The sequence below is a fragment of the Clytia hemisphaerica genome, unplaced genomic scaffold (genome assembly GCF_902728285.1).
Source record: "Clytia hemisphaerica strain Z4C2 unplaced genomic scaffold, Clytia hemisphaerica genome assembly, whole genome shotgun sequence".
Classification (NCBI taxonomy): Eukaryota; Metazoa; Cnidaria; class Hydrozoa; order Leptothecata; family Clytiidae; genus Clytia; species Clytia hemisphaerica.
In genome coordinates, this window is record NW_027103443.1 from 210,539 (window position 1) to 231,682 (window position 21,144).

Below are 21,144 nucleotides of genomic sequence, written 5' to 3' on the forward strand. Positions count from 1 at the left end.
AAAACTTGAAAAAGGTTTCTTATTTGAGGTTAAATTGACAATTTATAGACTCTTGTTAACCTCAAAATATAGAGACCCTCATTGTATTATTGGGGAAAAAATTGTTAGGCAGTTATCAAAAAGGCTTCAAATATCAAGCTTGTCTAAAAAAGGTTAGAGATTTCCCACAAGAAAGGTGGAATTCATGAGGTTAAAAAAATGGTAATAAGTAACCTCACATTCTTAACCATATCTTCTGCTAGCATGTGTATTAGGTTATAGGACAAAAATAAAAAGATATACTAGAAGCTTAGATCGATAGGGTTTTTATGAAATTGACAATTTTTGCCTTAACGTAGGGTTAAAGAATTGAGGTTAAAGTTAAAACTATATGTTAGGGAATGTGAGAAATTTGCTTTTCTAATTGATTTAAATAGTTCTATTTAAGCTACAGGTACAAAATAACTTTTTAAAATCTTTCATAAAGTAACTCAACTAAAAACATAAAATAGACCAAAAAGGTTCTTAAAATGAGGTTAAACAACCTGAAAAATTAGGATGTCTTGACTCATTTCAAATGAGCTAAACCTTTATTTTTCTGGCTAGAAATGCCATGCACAGGTTAAAATAGAAATTTTCAGAATGAACAAAAAAATGAATGGAAGAAAGGGTTAGCAATTTGAGGTTAACACTTATTAAAATCAACTAAACTTGAAATGCTATTCATCTAAGGTTCAACTTTGAAGTCTAGTTGGGGCAACCTAAGAATCTAAAGAAAATTCATATATTAACAGGTATTAACCTCATTTTTCCTACCTTACCTCGTTCCTCAACAACCATATTGAATTATAGATCCCACTATTTTTATTACACAACTTTCCCTTTCTATGCAGGCTATCTGAAAGCTTAAAATCAACCCCTTTCTCAGGTACTCGCGTCTCTCAAGTACCGGTTAACCTCACTTTTTATACCAAAATATAATTTTCATGTTTAGTTGTTTTTGATAATAGGCTACTGTTTGTCTGATATCCAAAATTAGACTGAAATATCATTGTTAACCTCGCAAATAGGATATTTTTGTGAAATAACCTCAAATTTTACACCCTACTTGAAATATTGACCTCATTTTTCCAGCCTTATCTTGTTGCCCAATCATTAAATAGTAAAACCCAATCATTTTTTTATGCTTTAACCTCACATTTCATACCAATTTCGGGCCATCCTTAAGGGCCATTAGGTTAACCTCAGAGCCATTTAACCTCATATTCTTAACCCTACTTTGACCAATAATTTCTCTTTAAATTCAACACTTAACCTCTATAATGTATATATCATTGTGATCCTGAATAAATTTTGCGTTAGCATGTAAAGTAGCAAATAAAAATAAGTTAACCTCAGTTCTTTTGAAAAAGTTAGGCGATTTTTGGGGGTTTTGACTTGAGATGGTCCATAAAAGTGAAAAACTTATGCTTCGAGAAGAAGTTGATATTGATGAACTTGTACCTAAAAAAGCAGGACAAAAATGAGATACTTGACTTATAATAGATACCATTTAATATGCATCTCCCCTGGACCCAATGGCCTTTAACCCTCCCTCAAATTCTTTTTTGAAAGAATCTTCAGTATGTCATGTGTGTGATCTTCTTGTTTTCAATAGTGGAGTTTTTTTTTAACTTTGTTTTACCTGGCTACACATAAAATGCATTAAAATTAACCAGAAACATTATAAAAAGATTGCTAACTCACCACTTCCCTATTTTTGTCGAGCTTGCTTATCCCATGAACTTCCATTTCTCAATATAACTCCAAACCAACTAAAATTAGAGACTTTTAACTCAAACTATAAAAAACCAGTTAACCAACCATGTCATGAATGTAATGAAGATATAACCTCAAATCAATTCATTCATTGTAAAATAGGTAATCATCTCCATCCATTCCATCTCACATGTACCGGTGTAACAGATAAAACCGAACTAAACTATAAACTGTGGTCATGTCGTACATGCCTAAATTTTCCCTTTCAAGATCTTGATAATATTCTTCTAAATGACGTGTTAACTAATAATCACCTTTATAACTCAAATTACAAGAAAAATATTAAATTTGAGAACAACTTTGCTGAATTTAAACATCTTGATAAACTTAACATAAATCTCAACGGGGGAGACCCCAGCGAGGAATTACTAAATTTCGAGTATTATCAAATCGAGGATTTTATAAAAATGAAGCATGGGCTACATTCTAATTCCTTTTCTATCATACACTCTAACATTCGCTCTTTCAATAAGAATGCTGAATCTTTTGATGATCTACTCTCTATCTTGAAATTTGAGTTTGATATTATAGGTCTGTCAGAGACTTGGGACTCAACATATAACAAACTGAATGAATACACTATCAATGGCTATCATCCCTTTGAGAGCAAATCTGGAACAAGTCAAAATTCTGGTGTGGGCTTCTTCATCAAAGACAATATTGACTACACAAGAAGAAATGACTTGTCTTTCTCAACCTCAGGTAAGAAGTGTAATTTTGAGTGCCTATTTCTTGAAATCAAGTTACAGTCTGAACATATACTAGCTGGGGTAGTCTATAGGCATCCAAATGGCTGTGTTAAAGAATTTACTCAAACATTTGAAAATATGATCCTCAAAAAAATCAAAAAAGAGAAGAAAAAAATCATTATTATGGGTGATTTTAACATCAATCTGCTACACAGTGAATCACATCATAACACTGGACAATTCTTTGATAGCATGCTTACAAACTCCATGTTTCCTTATATAACACAGCCAACTAGGTTCACAGGTAAAACACATACCCTCATTGACAACATCTTTTTCAATAATATTTCAGATGAATGCACTAGTGGAAACTTGATCCCACACATTACTGACCATCTTCCTAATTTTCTTATAATTCCAACCACTAGAGATAAACCACCATTAAGACCTAGGAAAATAAAGCGTGATTACTCTAACTTCAACATCTTAGACTTCAGAAAAGACTTGACAAACATAAATTTCATAGACAAAATCAAAAATATACCAGACATCAACAATAAATACGACTTTTTCCATAATGGTCTGGACCTGCTATTTGAACTACACGTTCCACATAAGATCACCTCAAAAAAGGAAACCAAAAAACAAGAAAAACCTTGGATAACAGAGAGAATATTGAAAAAAAGTAAGTATAAAGGATTCTTGTATGGGAAATTTATGAGTACTAAGTGTCCAGAGATTGAACGTGAATACCAAATTGCCAGACAGGACATTATTCGAGAAACAAGAAAAAACAAATTTTTGTATATGAAAAATAAATTCTTGAATTGTGGCAAAAACATCAAAAAATTCTGGGAGAATATCAATGTTTTCTTTGGGAGGAAAAAATCATCTTCGTACCCAATAACTATGACCCATAAAATAAAAAAACAAATGGAAATTTTGACATTGCTCAAGCATTCAATAAACACTATTCTGAAGTCGCACCAAATCTGATAAAAAAATTGCCAAAAAATCCTGTTTTGAATGACTTAAACACTACACCTGAAAATCAGTCCAGTTTCTTCTTTCAAAAAACAACAAGATATGAAATTCTAACTCTTCTTAATAAGTTAGTAAAAACGAAAGCCAAAGACCTTTATGACTTCCCCATTGATATTATCAAAGCATCAGCTGATATACTTGCTGAACCACTTTCTCATATCTTAAATCAATCATTCAAAGAAGGTGTTTTTCCTGATACATTAAAACATGCAAAGGTTGTTCCTCTTTTTAAAAGTGGACCCCGCGAAGAAATAAAAAATTATAGGCCAATTTCTGTCCTTCCCCTATTTGATAAAATCTTTGAACAAGTTATGCACAAAAGACTGATCAAATTTCTAGAAAAAAATGAATACATCGACAAAAACCAATACGGATTCCAAAAAGGTAAGTCAACTTCATCTGCTGTTCTCCAGCTAACCAGACTCATCAGAAAATCTCTGAAAAATAAAGAATATGGATGTGCTATTTTTCTTGATCTTGCCAAAGCCTTTGACACTGTAAATCACCCTCTTCTATTACAAAAACTTCAGAACCTAGGAGTAAGAGGTCCCATTCTCAGATGGTTTACAAACTACCTATCAGGTCGACTTCAAACTGTCTCAATTAACCAAACAAAATCTGAGCCTGCTTCTATTCTTCATGGTGTACCACAAGGATCAGTCTTAGGACCGTTATTGTTCCTCATATATATTAACGATCTCTCTCTCAACACAACTCTTTCAAGCATCTTGTTTGCCGATGACACCTGTCTTTTTCTCAGTGATAGCGACCCTGCCAGACTGAACTTGATTCTAAACACAGAGCTAAACAAGATATCAAATTGGCTTGTATGTAACAAACTAACATTAAACGTTTCAAAATCAAACTTTATTCTTTTTTATGGCAAGCACAATAAAATCAAAGACTTTAACTTGTCTGTTTCAGGTGAACAGCTCAAAAACACAACCAGCTATAAATACCTTGGAGTCGTCATTGATGAACATCACAATTGGAAAGAACAAATTAAGCTAGTAAGTACTAAAGTCAAACAAGGAGTAGGTATGTTACACAAGATAGGTAGGTATATTTCAAAACGTAATCTTATTTCTCTATACTATGCCTTCATTCAATCCCATCTGGCCTACTGTGTAAGTACTTGGGGCAGTCCTGAAACCTCTGGACTCAATCAAATAAACAAATTTATATATAAATGTTCTAAATTTATAAACAATAAAGTAAACGACAACCCTGAAGCCAATAATGACTTTGATCCCTTAAACATTCATAGTTTGTATAAACTCGAAGCATGTAAACTTGTACATAGATACCTAAACAACACACTCAACAAATCATCGATAAATCTCTTTACTAGCCATCCTCGTAAGCATGACATAAAAAACCCAGCCAGACGAAATGATAAAAACAGTGTCTCAATTATTCATTATGATCAAGCTGATTGTCCCCTAATGTATCATGCACCCTTAGCTTGGCAGGAACTTGACTGCTACAATGTAGTTGAATTGTCATCCCATTCTCTCTGCAAGCACTTAAAGAAAAGATTATACAAATTACAATAAATACTTGTATTATTTCTTAATATATAATATAACTTGAGTTACTTTATGGAAGTCTACCTTCCAACCTCTTGCGTGTGTAAATATGCTACCTTTATATAAAGATTACCTTAGTTTTTCCCTAGTTTTTTTAACCCTTTTGTTAAATTTTTATCACAAGGTTTTATACTGACGAATGGCTTAGAAAGCTCTCTATTATGAGCTCTTTTCATTCTCAGGTTTTTATTCATTGTATATAGTGTTTTAAAAAGTGAAAGAAAGTGAAAGTGAAAGTGAAATATTTTTATAATTATACGTTTTTTTCCATTTTTTTTTTTTTTTTGAATTTTTCTAAATATATAAATCAAACCAATCAAACATCCTGTCAAGAAATGAGAATTTTATGCGAAAAAGAACCAACAAACCAATAGACATAAAGTTTAAAAAGCCAAGCAGAAAAACACAAACACCAAAACCCACTCAAAAACCCAACCAATGCAATCTGGAGTCCCTGACTTGCGACAGGCGCAGCGGCTTTAAACATGTTTTATGGACGTCCAACACTCAGCCTCCCCCAGATTGCATAACCCTGAACCGACCCGCAGTCCAAACAAACTAACAAACATAGAAAAATAAACAAAAACTCCCACACAAATACAAAGAAACAAAAAAGGGTAAACAACAGACAAGAACAAGACAAACGACAAAATACAAGTATCAAAAAACACAAATTTTTAAAAAGTAGGCCCAGAACCCGGTTCGACACCTAAAGTCCGTCCAGCCGTCTGTACGGGAAAGAACGAAAAAGAAAATGACTGAGAAAACTAACATACAATACATAATTAAAAAAAAAATAGTAAATACAATGTTTCAATATTTCAAAAATGCAGTTGCGCTAAAAAACTATTTAAAGATTCTCCGAATTTCATAAAAGTCTCTGGAAATCTATCTAAACACTTTACTATTTGTTTTGGCAAGAAAGATCTTTCAGCTCCCTGATTGAGCATGCGCTTGAAAAGTTCTGAAATTCTGGGCAGAACATCTTCAAAAAGAAGAGTGCATCTAGCAAAGTGTAGGACCTCAGAATATATAGAACTGTAAAAGATGATTGATGGTAAATTACTATCTTTATGTGGCATTCTCACAATGAAAAAGGGAAAGGCGTCTCTCTTGTCAAACTATTTGTAGCGAAAGATGTTATTTTCAATGCTTATATCTAAATCCAAAAACGTTGCATGTGTTCCATGATGTTCAACTTTCAACTGTAGCTCTTCCGGATATATATCATTATACGTATATAATATATATATATNCTTTATATTACGGCTAGTTTGTGTTATATTTCATATCTTATCCTTTTCGTTTAGATATTATACATTCTTTAACTGAAAAATAAGTACAAAGAAGGACATAATTGTTTAGCTCTAGGAGAACTAGTAGATATCAAATTTTGTATATATTTAGATTCGTAATAATAAAGAAAAAGGTTAGCCCAAAATAGAGCTGGATCTATTCCCATGGGGATACCGATGTTTTGTCTGAGTATATGATTACCAACTTTGAAATAGCAATTCTTGATTAAAAATTCAACACACTCTGATAAGGAAATGTTGGTAAAAAATCTGTTATCTTTTCCTTTTGCTGTCCAATAGACTGAATTTGCAGAAAATCCAAGTGTATTGCGACACGCCCCATCAAAAACGAAATTATTGATATCTGTCAAAGTTTTTACAAGTAATTCATGAGGAAGAGCGGTATAAAGTGAAGCAAAATCGAATTCTTTGTGCTTTTTTCTTAGCATTTATCCGATTTAGATGTTCAATAACCGGTGAAGAATTTTGAACTACTCAAAATTTGCTAAACCCAGAAAAGAATCTTGATTTTCTGTGAAAACTTTCAAACATGTTTGTAAAGAACTTCAAAAACATTTGAAACAACTGCGGTCAATGGTTTGGTGCTACACGTTTAGAGGCTACAATAAATCTGAAACCAATAGGATTTTTATGCATTTTTGGCATCCAATACATGATGGGAAGAGTTTTCAATTTTTCTATCAATCCTAAGGGAGCGTCTCCAAATGTTGTTTCAAATTTTTCGTTTCAAATTGTTTCATGAAACGATTTAAAACGAAGCTCAAACGAAATGCATAATTAGTTCTAATTTAGAGATAATCATCTAATATTATCTCTGAGTTTTTTCTGTTTCGTTTCATTTCGTTTAGAGAAACTGCTCACTTATAAATTTGTGAAACGGGTAGGATAGGGAGTTTCACATATGCACGCTTTTTTAGGAATATATCTTAATGACTGAACTTTATTTTCAACAGAATGTTTTGGTTGAAGATCAATCCAAATTGAAGTCTGCTTTCGTATTTTATAATGTAGACTTTTTCAGAAATATGTTTTTATTACTGTTCGGGGCTATCAGCTAACAGGGATATAATTAGTGCAACAATTTTAACAGGTCTTAAAGGTGTTACCGACTCAATTTGTAATTAATTACCAACTCAGTTGTAATTAATTACTGTATTCCCATATGAATTATATTGAAGTAATTTGCAAAGTGTTTCGGGTTGTTATGTCGGAAAGTACCTTTGCAGCCTTATACCATAATTTTTATTTTTTATCAGAACCAGGTTTAAAAGAATTCTTAAATCGAGGGCAAAAGATATTTGAAAGCAAGGAACTTCAGAAACTGAATCCCTTTAAACATCGAAAAAAATATTACGCATTTTGAGGAAGTAAGAACTATCTATTGTTATAGTAACAAAATGAGACTATTGCTAAAAATTCTAAAAAGTTTTGGATGACACGAAATCCAGAGAAAAAATTTATTTCGTTTCACCATTCGTTTCAAAATATTATCTTTTTTCAGTTTAATTATCTTCTTTTCTTAAGTAATTAAAGTTAATCAGACATCATTATCTGAATATATTCGAAACGAAGTCGAAACGAAGTCGAAACGAAAGCTAAACGAAACATAAACGAAGCTTTTGTTTCATTTTCTTTTTTGTTTTCATTGTTTCAAAATGAAACAATATTTGGAGACGCTCCCTAAACCAAAGCGCTCACACATTTCCTCATTTGTATTGATGATGGTATTGAAGTATATGTCACTAGGCAAGTATGCATTAAATTGCCTGGAACCTCAGCAATGAGTTTGGCGACATAGAACTTCTTACAAATAAAGGCAAAGTTTTTGGAAGCTTTATCTATCGTCACTATGACGTATTTACGATGGAAGGATTCAAGATATTGCTGTACATTTTGATCTTTAAGCACAGAACTTGTTTCGAAAACTTTAGTTTTAGGTTTCCCAGAGGCGGATCTGGGATTTTTCTGAGGGGGTTCAAAAATCTCTTTTCAAAAAAAAATTTTCGGAACAAACGTTTTGGGCGTAAATTTTGCACCCGCCCTGTTTCGGCGGTGTCACCTTTTTTCCATTCAACATGGGGGACGTTAATGAGCGCCTGCACGTCTGCAGTTCCCATTACCTATGAACTCCAAAAATAGGCCTCAGCGGGGGACCATTCAAAAAGTACGTTCGTAAAGTACGCTCGAAAATGGCAAATTTTTGACTCCCCCTCCCCCTTGTACGCTTTTTGTGTACCCCCCCCCCCCTTCAGCGTACGTACGCTTTTTAGTACACCCCCTAACCAAAGTCGAAACTTGTAACTCTTGTAACAGTAGAATATGTAGGTATCCAATCGTATTTATAACAAAGTCTCAAGAAATTAAAAGAATCTATAAGATGAATAAAAATACCAAAGGAGAAATGAAAAATAACAATCGCAAAAAAACATTTTTTGATGTGAAAATATTGCGTTTTTCTCTCAAAAAAGACAGTTTAGGAAAAATTACGAGCGTACGTACTTCTCCTCAAGGACCCCCTCCCACCGTTTTTGGGAGTACCCTCCCTCTCGAGCGTACCTACTTTTTGAATGGTCCCATGCGTTGAAAGGAGGGCGGTAGGCCAATTTTTTTTTGACCCGGCTTGAACAGCCAGATGCTGAACGTGTAATAATCGTTTGTGGTGATATTCATATATACGTTGGGAAATTCCCTAACTGCAATTTCAATCGTATCACACAAAACGTTCATAAAACGCAAATATAGTTAGTATATTATATTTCTTATATTTCTTTGGTTTAACCTTTTATTTTGATAAAACAGACACCCAGAGCATTCTCAGAACTGCTTGTTTGGTGTATATTCTTTTATATATTCATGGTTCTTGCAGAAAATGTTTTTGAGAAAGCCATAGATAAAAGAGCAAATAAATGGTTTTGAAGAAAAGTTTGAAGAAAAAATGAGACAATTTATAATATTAAATACTTTACACACTTCAGTTTCATTTCGTGAATATTTAAAACATAGTAAAAAAGTTCGATAATTTATTCTTATAACCATTTTTTTATGGAATTTCTTTGTAGCGAATTAATTGGTTGACAATCAAGCAAAAACTTTTCATGTTGAGTATGTTTACATTATAAAACCAGAAATGGATAATATTTTGAAAACAGTGATCAAGTTAAAAAATAAAGGAGATTATTTATATAATACATACAAGGGAATACAATATATTCTTAAGATGGAAAAATAAAAGATTGCCAAAAAGTGGAGTACACCATGAGTACTGATATAATGTGTTTTATGTGCAAATAGACTCAAGAAATTCTAGCTCTCAAATTAGATGAATAATCTCATAAAAAAGTACTTTTTACATTCAAAGTAAAAAGTTTGATGTTTTAAGCATTATTAAAGGTACTAACAGTAATCATCAACAATCTATAGGAAAGCACTTTTTCAACTTTCACAATTGTATGGAGTATTGTTTATAATTCTTTTGGTAGAGATTGTTGTTATATATCATTTCAAAAATTCTGCATTCAATCGTACTCTTTTATGCTTACTTGTAGGGGGTGGAAGATGCAGGGGCAGTACTCTTAGAGAAAATTCATAAAATGGGGGGTCATTATTAACTGATTTTGGGGTGATTTCCCCAAAAAACTCAAGGAAAATGAAGGTTTGGCACTTTATCAGGACAATTTGATAAATTAGAGGTCATTACAAAATGCTAATTGGGTGATTTTTTCCAAAAAATTGCAAAATGTCCACCTACAATTAAGCACAAGTGGGTAATTTTTTCAGAGGTCACCAATGTCTCTTTTTGTATAAAAGTACACCATATTTTCATATGATCACGTAAAAGTAATCTTAGCTTTGTTTTGCAAGTATAAAGTGGTATGAACTCTCTCTTCTTATGACATGACAAAACCAAAAATATTTCCTCGCATCACATTATTTTGAAGCATGCATGAGGGTTCACCATTCCAGAAATTTCATTCTTCAACCAAATTCAATCAAATTGCTAAAATGTTGTTCCCTAACCTTTCTTCCAGTCTCTGTTATAAAACAAATTTTGTTTTGTTTTTCTATAATAGTTTTCAAAAATAAAGCTAGCTAGCTTTTTTTCCATGTGAAATTCATCAATGTCCATCCAATGATGGGAGAAGAATCTCTCGAAACGTAGCAATGTGAAATTCATCATCAATGTCCAATGATGGGAGAAGAATCTCTCGAAACGTAGCCAATCGCAAATCTTGTGATCCATATGTAGCTAGGTAGATTTTCCCCCGTGATATTCCCGATGCCCGATGATGGGAGAAGAGCCAAACGTAAATTCGTGATTATATTCAAGACACGATAAACTTCCACCAAATATTCACAAATAAGTCCAAATTCCAAACTTCATTTATCAAGCAAAATTGATTTAAGTTTTGTTTTTGTTGGTATGAATGCTTTTCTTCTAAAGATAAATCAAAACAAAAACGTTTCCTCAGAATGAAAGTCTTTTTCTTTTGTCTCTCTTCACCACATCAAACAAAACAAAAGCAGATGAAAATTCCATCACACAGAGTCTTTGTCAAAATCATCATACATTGCTTGATATTGTTGTGTGATTCTCAAATTTACTGATTAAATTCAACCAAAAATGTCCTCAAAAAGATAAGTAATTGCCTGATTTTTACCACTTTTCAGGACTTCAATTCCTTTCTTTAAAACACTGCATTGAACGCTTGCAAAGAAGTGAGGTCGTTTGCCGTACGAATGGCTACCCTTCAAATCATTTCAATATTTTGCCGGCGACGACATGCGACTGAAAGTTATTTTTGTAGGAGAATCTTTTATGCTCAAAACGGTCGGTCTCGTATTTTTGAGAAATTTCCTTGAACCACCTCAAATTTGCCATTTCACTGGATGCATTTTCTGAACCAGGTTCAAAATCAAAGATTTTCCTAGCACAGAACACAGCTAGATATTAATCCCGCAAAAAAAAGTCTTAACAAAGATTTTTTACAGCGCGGGAAAGCTAGCTACGCCGTACACACATAACCTAAAGATTTTTTAGCGCGGAAAAAGCTAAGTTTGTCGCGCACACCACGGAAACGCACGCCACATGCATACAACCTCTGGTAAAATAATATTGAGATAATGACCAAAAAGGAAAATCAGTTCCGATCAGAAAACTAGATTTTACTTGAAGAAAGGGTCTTTGTTTTTTTTATGTACTATAAAAGGGTTGGGGTGGTTCAGCTGAACCATTTGAACCCCCTCAGATCCGCCGCTGGTTTCCAGATGTTGATTGTTTCTCTTACTTTTGACATAATTGCTTCTTTCCACTCATTGAACGTTGACTTTTTAATACCAGATTTTGCTTCAATGTTATTTATACAATCATCCAGGCGAAGAATCTCTTCCAAGGCTCTATCAAAATTTATAGTTCTAGGTTCTCTATAGTTGGGATCCTTGGCTAAAAGTTTTCTGAGTTTGTCATTCTCGACAACACGCAAATCACCAGTGATAACATGTTTATGGAACTTATCAAAAAATGGAGAGTTACAACAATCACATGGGTCTGAATCAAGGGAAAAAAGAAACATTATCATCAATGAAAATGGAATCAACAGTCTCTTTATAATTCAAGATATTATCTCTTATTGTGTTACCTAATTTATATGTCACAACTGGTCTATTTTCTTCATCGCAGATTTTGTTTGGTAAAAGAGATACGATAGCAGGGTGCTAGAATAGAAGGAAGATGTATGATTTCAATTGCTTTATTATGGAAAAAACACTAAAGATATGTTTAGGCGCACGCTTTGATTTTTTCGATTGTTCAGACAGAGAATTGAGTATAACCAAAGGACTATGCGAAAGGATGCTAAAGGCAATCTTCTTCAAAGTTGACTTTTTCAATCTATTTAAAGTGACACGAAATTGATAGAAAGCATTGCTCTTGTCATTGGAAATGATGTTGTCAAAGGAATGAAAGAAACTTTCATGTGAAGTAACGATGTCATGATTATTTCTGTTATTCCGGCTATGAAAAGTACGTGGAACAGTTCTAGCTATTTTTGAAAATAATTTTCAAGGAGATTTTTCCATAATTCAAGCTGTTTCTCAGGACGACTACAAATGTTACTTTTTCACGTTGTCGACTGACACTTTTTTCACCTTTTGAGCATGCGCAGTATGAAAAAAGTCAGAGTTTGGCGGCGTCCACCCTGAAGGCGTTCCAGACGTAGGGTCCCTAATGAAGTGCCGGCGTGATCGTGAAATCGAGTTTTTTCAGGCGTGATGGAGTGAAATTTGCAGTTCAGCATGATCGTGAAAATTATATTTATTACTTGAATCATAATTTTATGTCCATTTTAGCCAATTTAGAGGGTTTAAATTTCAATTTTTTTATGGTCGGCCCCAACTATGGTGGGGCCTCCTATAGATCTCATTTCATGGCTCGCACCATGGGAGGGGGGGCTACACCTACAATTTGCCATATAAGAGGTGGGAGCTGTTTGTTTTTGGGGTGGCTCTATCTTGGGCGACCGTAGTGCAGTGGTAGAGCATCCGGCTACGGTTCGCAAGGTTGTGGGTTCAACCCCCAGTCGAGTCATACCAAAGATTCCCAAAATGGTACTTGATGCCTCTCTGCTTGATGCTCAGCAATTAAGAGAAGGATCAAGGGTAAGTGGAGAAATCCAGGGAGAAAGAGTGGCGCCCTCCCCTACCTTCGGGTAGATAGCTATCGAAAGAGGAGCCTTCGGGTCGCCTCCGACTGCGGTCGCAGACTTACTTACTACTATCTTGGGTGGGGGGCCTGCATAATTTTATGTAACGCTGGGGGCTAAATAACACTTCCTAGATATTTTTCTTTACTGTTGGTTTTTAATTTCTCTAAACCTTTAATTTTTATGCGAAGTGTGATCTGATCCTTAGAATGCAAAAATGAGGACATTCTATTGCATTCTCTAAAACTGCACACACTTGTAAATAGAGCTTTGTGAATTCTAAACTAAAACATTCGAACATACAGCAGATTCAAAAGAAGAAAATATTCGCAGTTGTTCTACAACTAAAATATGTACATATTTTAAAACAAAAAACAACAGTTGAGAAGTAAGTTTCGTAACCTATTAATAAGTTGTTATTACAGTGTTATTGATTGATTTGATGTTTTTTTAAAAGAAAATAAGAAAAATGAGAAAGTAAAAAAGTAATATGTCAGAGAGCAGCAGCAACAAGCGAGGTCAGGTCACAGGTCACTGGTTTTGATGGGATCCAGAGGCCAGCCACGCAGAATCGGATCAAGTTTCGGACCAAAAACCAACTGCTAGGGCAGTGGAGAAGTATCAAGCCTTACACAGATAGATATACACTTATAAAACAAAAGTGGGACTATCTAGACAAAAGTATAACCAGGACGCACATTTGTCCTTTCGGAATGAAGGAGTTCTACAAAGAACTCTTATCTACGGTGGCCGAGAGGGGACAGCACTTTTTTTTTGCTGCGCGTTTTTTTTTTGCAGCGCGTTTTTTTTTTGCTGCGCGTTTTTTTTTTCGCAGCGCATTTTTTTTTCGCCAACAACCCGCCAGGTTATGAAATGCGGGATTCACTTTCAAAATCATAATAAACAAATATGGCGGCGCACTGCACTGAATGTGGTGTTCCTCTTTCTTTTGAGGATTGCAAATTTTGTAGAACATGTGGTGCTCCTCAAAAACGAGAACAAGGAACTAAAGCCAAGGAAAAACTTACAGAAGAATCAGAAGGTACTTCAACAAAAACACTTTCACAGTTTACCAGTTCCAGAAAAAGAAAGCTGGCCAACAAACAACCACCAAAAACGAAAAAAGCAAAATTAAACGAAGTATCTGTTAAGATTGGTTTGCTAACATTTAAAGATGGAAAATGGAAAAGGCAAGGAAGAAGATTGCCTGTATTGGTTCTAGACCGTGTAAATGCAACAGAATTAAAATCGAAAGCAGTTAAGAAGTTTGCAGAGCATGATCAAAACTTTTGTTCGACAGAGGACTACATACTCCTTTATCATGATTATTCTGAGATGGTGTATATACCTGGCACAATGAAAGCGTTTATCTTATCTGACTATAAAGAAAACTTAGGAGATCCGTACTCTAAAATAGTTTTCTTCTTAGTCCAAGAAACTGACTTGGAAGAGTACACTTTATTCAAGAGATCATCATCAACATCAGGATCAGAAAGTTCTGAAGAGGGCCAAGGAAATGATGATAACGAGAACCAAGAAAATGATGATGACGAGAACCAAGAAAATGATGATGATGATGACACGATTTCTGGAGCTACTTCTAATGCTAGAGATAGAACTTACCAAAATGACTTTTTTGATGATGCTAATGAACTCTATAATAGTGGTGGATATAATCCTATCATCATAGATGGGGATGATGAAATGCTGAATAATGAACACCTTTCTAACGCAACCCCACCACTCCTCCATACGGCTAGTTCTGCTGTTCCACATGAGGTGAAAACCAACGATTTTGCAGAAAGAAATCCACCATCCAATTTGAATTCTTCTAGTGCATGTGCAGAAACCACCCAAGAGAGAAAAACAACTCATTCTAGCGCAAATACAACAACGCCAGAAGAAGATGATACTCTTGATGGTAAACTTAAATCAATCAATGAAACTTTAAATCAAACAAGTTCTTTCAAACTTGAAATCAGAGGAAATAAGGCTTGGCCTGACACCTTTCAGAAACTTAACCGTGCATTCAAAAAGTCGGTAACACCCTTTGATGTAACATTTATCAGGGAAGACGCTAGAGACAGAGGTGGACTTATAAGAGAATTCTTCACTGTTATTTTTGAGGACATCAAAAAGTATCTCCTTTGTGCTGGTGCTGGTGACGGATATACATTCAAGCATGACATGGAACGCTTAAAGAGAAAGGAATTCTATGTCCTCGGAAATTTACTTGGGTTAGCCATTTTATATGGTTGTGCTGGTCCAAGATATCTGATGCCTGCAGTGGTTTCAAAAATCTTTTTTCAAAAAATCACATTTCAACTCTTTATCCATGATGTACCAGATTTCGAAATTCAGCAAAAATTGATCAAAGTTGACAATTCAAAAACTGAAACTGACTTTCAAAAAGCCATTAATATTGATGAATTCCCAGAACGATTTGATGCTGTATCAAAATCATCAGTCAAGCTTGAAGAGAAAAATAGCTTCATCCAAAATATTATTGAACATTTCATTATTTGCAGATGCTCAGAAGAAATTCTTGATGTAGCCAGTGGAATGGATATCCATGATTTGCATTCTGTTCTTTTATGTCATTCAGAGGAAGTGTTTAGTGAATTTTCTCTTGGGGAAAAATCAAAACCTTCTTCAGAGGATGTTATCAAAATATTTTCAGAAATTGATTATCATAAAGAATCTGAGGAAATCAGAAAATTACAGGGAGATTTTTACTATAACATTACAAACTTTGTCCAATCGATTGAGGACGAGCCATTCATTTTATCAGTCCTAAATATTGACGGAGAAAAGGAAATCAGTCAGAAAAAAGAAGTAACACTGTCTGACTTTGTAAAATTCATTTCAGGATCTCGTTTTGTGTTGCCGTCAATGATTGGAAATTGTGAATTGAAGTTTGCAATGCCAGATGAATGTGAAAAAGGTGAACGTGTCTTTATCAGTATATGTCAACTGTTGTTCAAAATACCATTAAATGAGAGATATTGTGTAGACACTGAAGACTTTAATAGAGCCCTATTAGAGGATATATGTGATTCTCCAGGTTTCGGTAAAGAATGAGACTTATTTTTTATGTTAAAATTTCTGTTATATTTATTTTTGAATCTTAAGTTCATCAATATGGCTTACTTTTTTCTCAATAACCTTTTTGAAACATTTTCACTCTATGATACCATCATCTGATGTTTAAAATATAGATTCTTTTCGTTGTTTTTAAAATCTTTATTTATTTGGGACCCTTAAAAATATTGCTTTTTGAAAAGATGATCAATCTTAAAAGTTTTTATTGGATATTTTATTGAATATGTAGTGGATATTAGCCGATAAAAATATCAGCGTTTTGATTGGTCGAGAGCATCGAGATATTTGCGATATTTCATATTTCTCTAGTATGGAAATATGACCGCGTTGACTTTTGGGGGACTGGGTAAGCGGCGGGAGAAAAATCAAAACAAAACAGCCGAAAAGAACTGACTTTCGGAGAAACTAACTTGGGAGTCAAAGGGAAAAACGCAACAAAAATATTTTCAGATTAACTTTTACTTTGGAGTTCTTCCATAAAAGACACTAAAATCAAATCTGATGAACTAAGAAATTATAAAACTACTTGAGACCACCCAAATATTTTCAGCTTTTGGTATAAAATTCGTCCGTGTGTAACCAAACAGTTTTTTACCAATGCATACAAAAAACTTGAGATTCTTGAATGTTTGCCAATAAGATTTCTCATAACATAGCAAAGTAAGTGGTGATTTAAAAAAAAGTTCTCTCCTAATTCTCCTTCTCGACGAGGTACGTCTTTGAATTGTAAACTCAACAATCATTTATACATCTTCCTTCTAAAATTCGAAACAATTAAAGCTCTTGACGATAATCAAGAAAGTATCCAAATTGTTTTGCTCTTGAAAAAATGTTGTTCTTTAACCATTATTACAAGCATACATTTCCATCATGGAACTCCTTTCCTCTGCCATTCTTTTCCATGCATCGAAACAAAAACATAGAAAAAGACTGAATGTTATCAATCTGATTAATCCAACGATGAAGGGTTTCTTCTCTATCGAAACAATACTGTACACCATCTGCATTTTGAATTATCAATCTAGAAACTTTCAAATACATCTCTGAAAAATCTGCAACTCTTCAAAACAAAACTTCTGGATCGAAAATGATCGAAAATGCTCCTCTGTTTTGTTTTTGTGTGAATATTTTCGGCGGGAACATATCGAATGTTTTATTGTTCGAATCTATCTAACGTTCGAATTAGATTTTCGAATAAAAACATTCGAAACTACACAGAAGAAAGATGCAAGGCGGAAGTAAGTTTTAAAACAAAAACAAAAAGAAATTTATATCAGGACAATTTTTTTGAGTCGACAATAAATTAGTTATCACATGACTTCTCGTGCAATACTCGATATTTTACTCGTTCCGAGATTTTACCGATATTTTTCCTCGCCTAAAGGCTCGGAAAAATATTACGGAAAAATCTCGGAACTCGTAAAATATTTCTCGTATTGCACTCGAAGTCATGCGATAACTAGTACTTATTTATTTGGGACCCTTAAAAATATTGCTTTTTGAAAAGATGATCAATCTTAAAAGTTTTTATTGGATATTTTATTGAATATGTAGTGGATATTAGCCGATATTTTAGTTGATATTATTTAGTTCTTCCTTTGTTCTTTATTAACATTACTCTCGGGTGCCAGATAAACAGGGAATCAATATAAACGGGGACGTTTGAATTTTTGTTTGAAATTTAATAAACAGGGGGAGCTCCTAATTACTGGGGTGGTTGGATAATGAAAATAGAGTAAGTTTAGGCATATTAGAGCAAAAACAAGGAACTTTTCCTTTAGTAGCTGGGGATTTGGGAAAAAATCGAAAAATTAACAAGCAGGGAGGGGGCGTTTATTCAGCACCTGAGAGTACATTATTGATAGTAGATGGCAATCAAGATTTTCTTTATTTTTTATTGTTAAAATATTATATATCAACCTATGTATACCAGGATTTTAAGAGAGAGAGAGAGAGAGAGAGAGATTTATATTTTTACACTTCTTCTGAAACCTTTTTCTTGGAAGTGTTTTAGAAGTTTTCCAAGTAGATTTCTGATCTATTTCAATGCTAGCATGGGCCGCGGCACCGGGGGGCCACCCGGGCCTTGGCCCGACCACATTTTTTCAAAGTAAAAAGAAAATTTACCAATCAAACCAAATTTTGTCTAATAACGTTAAAACAAACCTGTTTTAGGCGATCCAGAAGGGGTAAAATTCAAAAATTTTCTCCCGTCGGCGCCAACCATGGTGGCGCCTCCTCCGTCAGTATATCATGGCCCTATCACTTTCAAAGTGGAGCCGCGACCCCTGGCTAGGTTCTTTCTGTTGCATTTATTCTTTTGTGAATGTTTAAATTTTTGCTTCATGAAAAAAAAACCTTTGGAAAATGTTGAAGAATTTTAAAGTGTAGTGCTACTTGTTTAGCAACGGTTTCGAAGAGATCAGATAATCACTTTAGATCACTGAAAGATATTTAGTATCATGTTAGGTAACTTGTTTATCATTATCCTTTTTTCTCCCAGATTTTTACCCTGTTTATATTTATGATGACTTTTCTATTTATACTTAGTCCAGAAAGAAATGCCCAAATGTCCACCTTTAACCGGACTTTGTGAACGAATTTTTAGCTTTCTTTGGACCTATAGATTAAGTTTTGCGATGGATGATTCGATGACCATAGTTCATGAAGTCCGGTTAAAGGTGGTTTTTTTGGCATATATCTCAAGAAGTATAAAAATCATACTTGTTGCTTTTTTTCCTTTTTTTTGGACCTACTTTTTGGTATATTAACTAATTGCTGGAGGGATGGAATAACTTATTCAACTATTTTTTTACAGAAAAAGGTTTTTAATAGGGATGCCCAAAACTTAGCATGGTTTGTTTCCAAAAAGAAACATTTTTTGCAAATCACACTAGCACATTTTAGTCACTGAGATATCCTCGATTCAATTTGGCACTTAGTATCACCCATCAGTCTCTTTAGATTAAGACAATAAATATCTCACTACAAATCATTGTTGATACTCCTGTTTTTTATCTCCCATACCTCCTGACAACTTAAAAATTCAAATTTCAAAAATTATTGAATTGGGCAAATTTGCGCAAAGTTTGTCCCATGCTTTCGTTTAAAACTGTAACCCTATTTTGGCGGGAGGCGGGGCAAAAACATCCCCCTTCAATTTTTTTAAATGCTGTTTTATTTATGCCTTCTGATATAGCTTTGACGTGCCGTGACAATTTCTAACTTTTAGTAAGCCTTAATTTTCGACAAATTTATTTCACTAAAATGGTCCATTTTTCTTACGTCAGCATATTTTGAAGTTCCTCTAAATTTTGTAGTACAAAGCACTGTATTTCATTGCAAATTTGAAGATAAATGAATTCTTTGATGACGTCATAGCTATAGAATGACGCGAACAAATCGAAAAAATTATTTTTGGTAATTTTGGCGCTCCATGGAGAAAAGAAAGTTTCGTAAAACTGATGACATATTCAGGATATCAAAACAGAATTTAAAAATCTTCTTTAGATATAGATCCTCAAAGACAGACTATATTTTGCGAAATTCTGACAACTGTTTGTCTAAAACTGTAACGTGCTAAAGCACTGGGCTCAACTTCAGTATACGTGTGAAAGTGAAAGGCCCAATTGTAAACACTTTTTTTAAAAGGGCAATGGGTACTAGGGATAAGAGAAGGCCGATTGCAACCTCGTCCCCGTGTATCCCAGGCTTTATTTACGTTACTTATGGACGCCAGAGAATATATTATCTAGCGCTATCAGTAAGCATCAAAAGCTGACAATACGCAGGGAACGAGGTTGGGCCGATTGTAAACCCGTGGTGAACGGTGTTTGGAATAAGAGAAGGCTAAGTCGTAAACCCATAGGGTGATGAGTAATCAGGACTAGGGAAGACTTAAAATTGTAATCCAAAAGTGATGGTCACTCGGAATAAGGCAGGGCTAAATTGTAAACTTTTGGTTGATAAGCCTACGTGGCGATCGTTCACAGGAAAGGGAAGGCTCGATTGTAAACCCAGATGGCAATTTCAGGAATAAACAAAAATCGGAATGAAATATCTAAATTGCAAAAATTCAAGTAGAAAAATTTCCCGGTAAAATGGGGATAACTCCCGAAAAAGAGCGAAATTAAAAAAATTGAAAAAACCGCCCCTAAGTTTTAACATAGGGAAGGCGTGTGCCAAATTTCAGCTCCTTAAACCAATTATTCCGCTCTCTACGCTGCCCCAAAGTTTGTGGACAAACAAACTCACAAACAAACATTCTGAGATTCTAGCTCAACTAAAGTTGAGAATAAGAATGAAATTTTCATTAATCAAGCAAGGTCGGTACGGTAAGGTACCAAAAGTTTTTTCCAAAAAATATCTGGATTGTTACAAATAACTAGCGTGTAAAATTTATTGTAGTGGAATTTCAGGAAATTTCAATATTATTAATTTTTCGATTTGACAAAAAATAAGTCGGTTGGGCCCGTAGAACAATAAATTGAATAGGTCTTGCCTAAGATATTCAAAAATATTTAAAATCTTGCAGACTTTGAAAAAAGTTTTACAGGTCGAAATATAAAATCGAAAAAAATACATTTCGCGGGTTTGGCCTTTTTTCAGATGAATTTCTTTCATTTTCCTAAAAGTTTTAACAAAATTTTCAAAATATCATATTTTGCGGGAAAAACACAAAAATCAATTCCCACAAGAATTATTTCCATTGGGTTTGAGGTGAGGAGTCCAATATTTGACCATGACCCTCTTGCCCCCCTCCCCACGTTGACAGGACTCGTGTACGTACGGACTCCCTAGAGTACACCGAAAACGAAAGGGTTAAGGGCGAATGATTGAGCAAAATTAAGTTACTTTGTCTCTAAGTATTTTTGTCTAATTTAAACGAAAAAGGTTTTAGATACTCTTG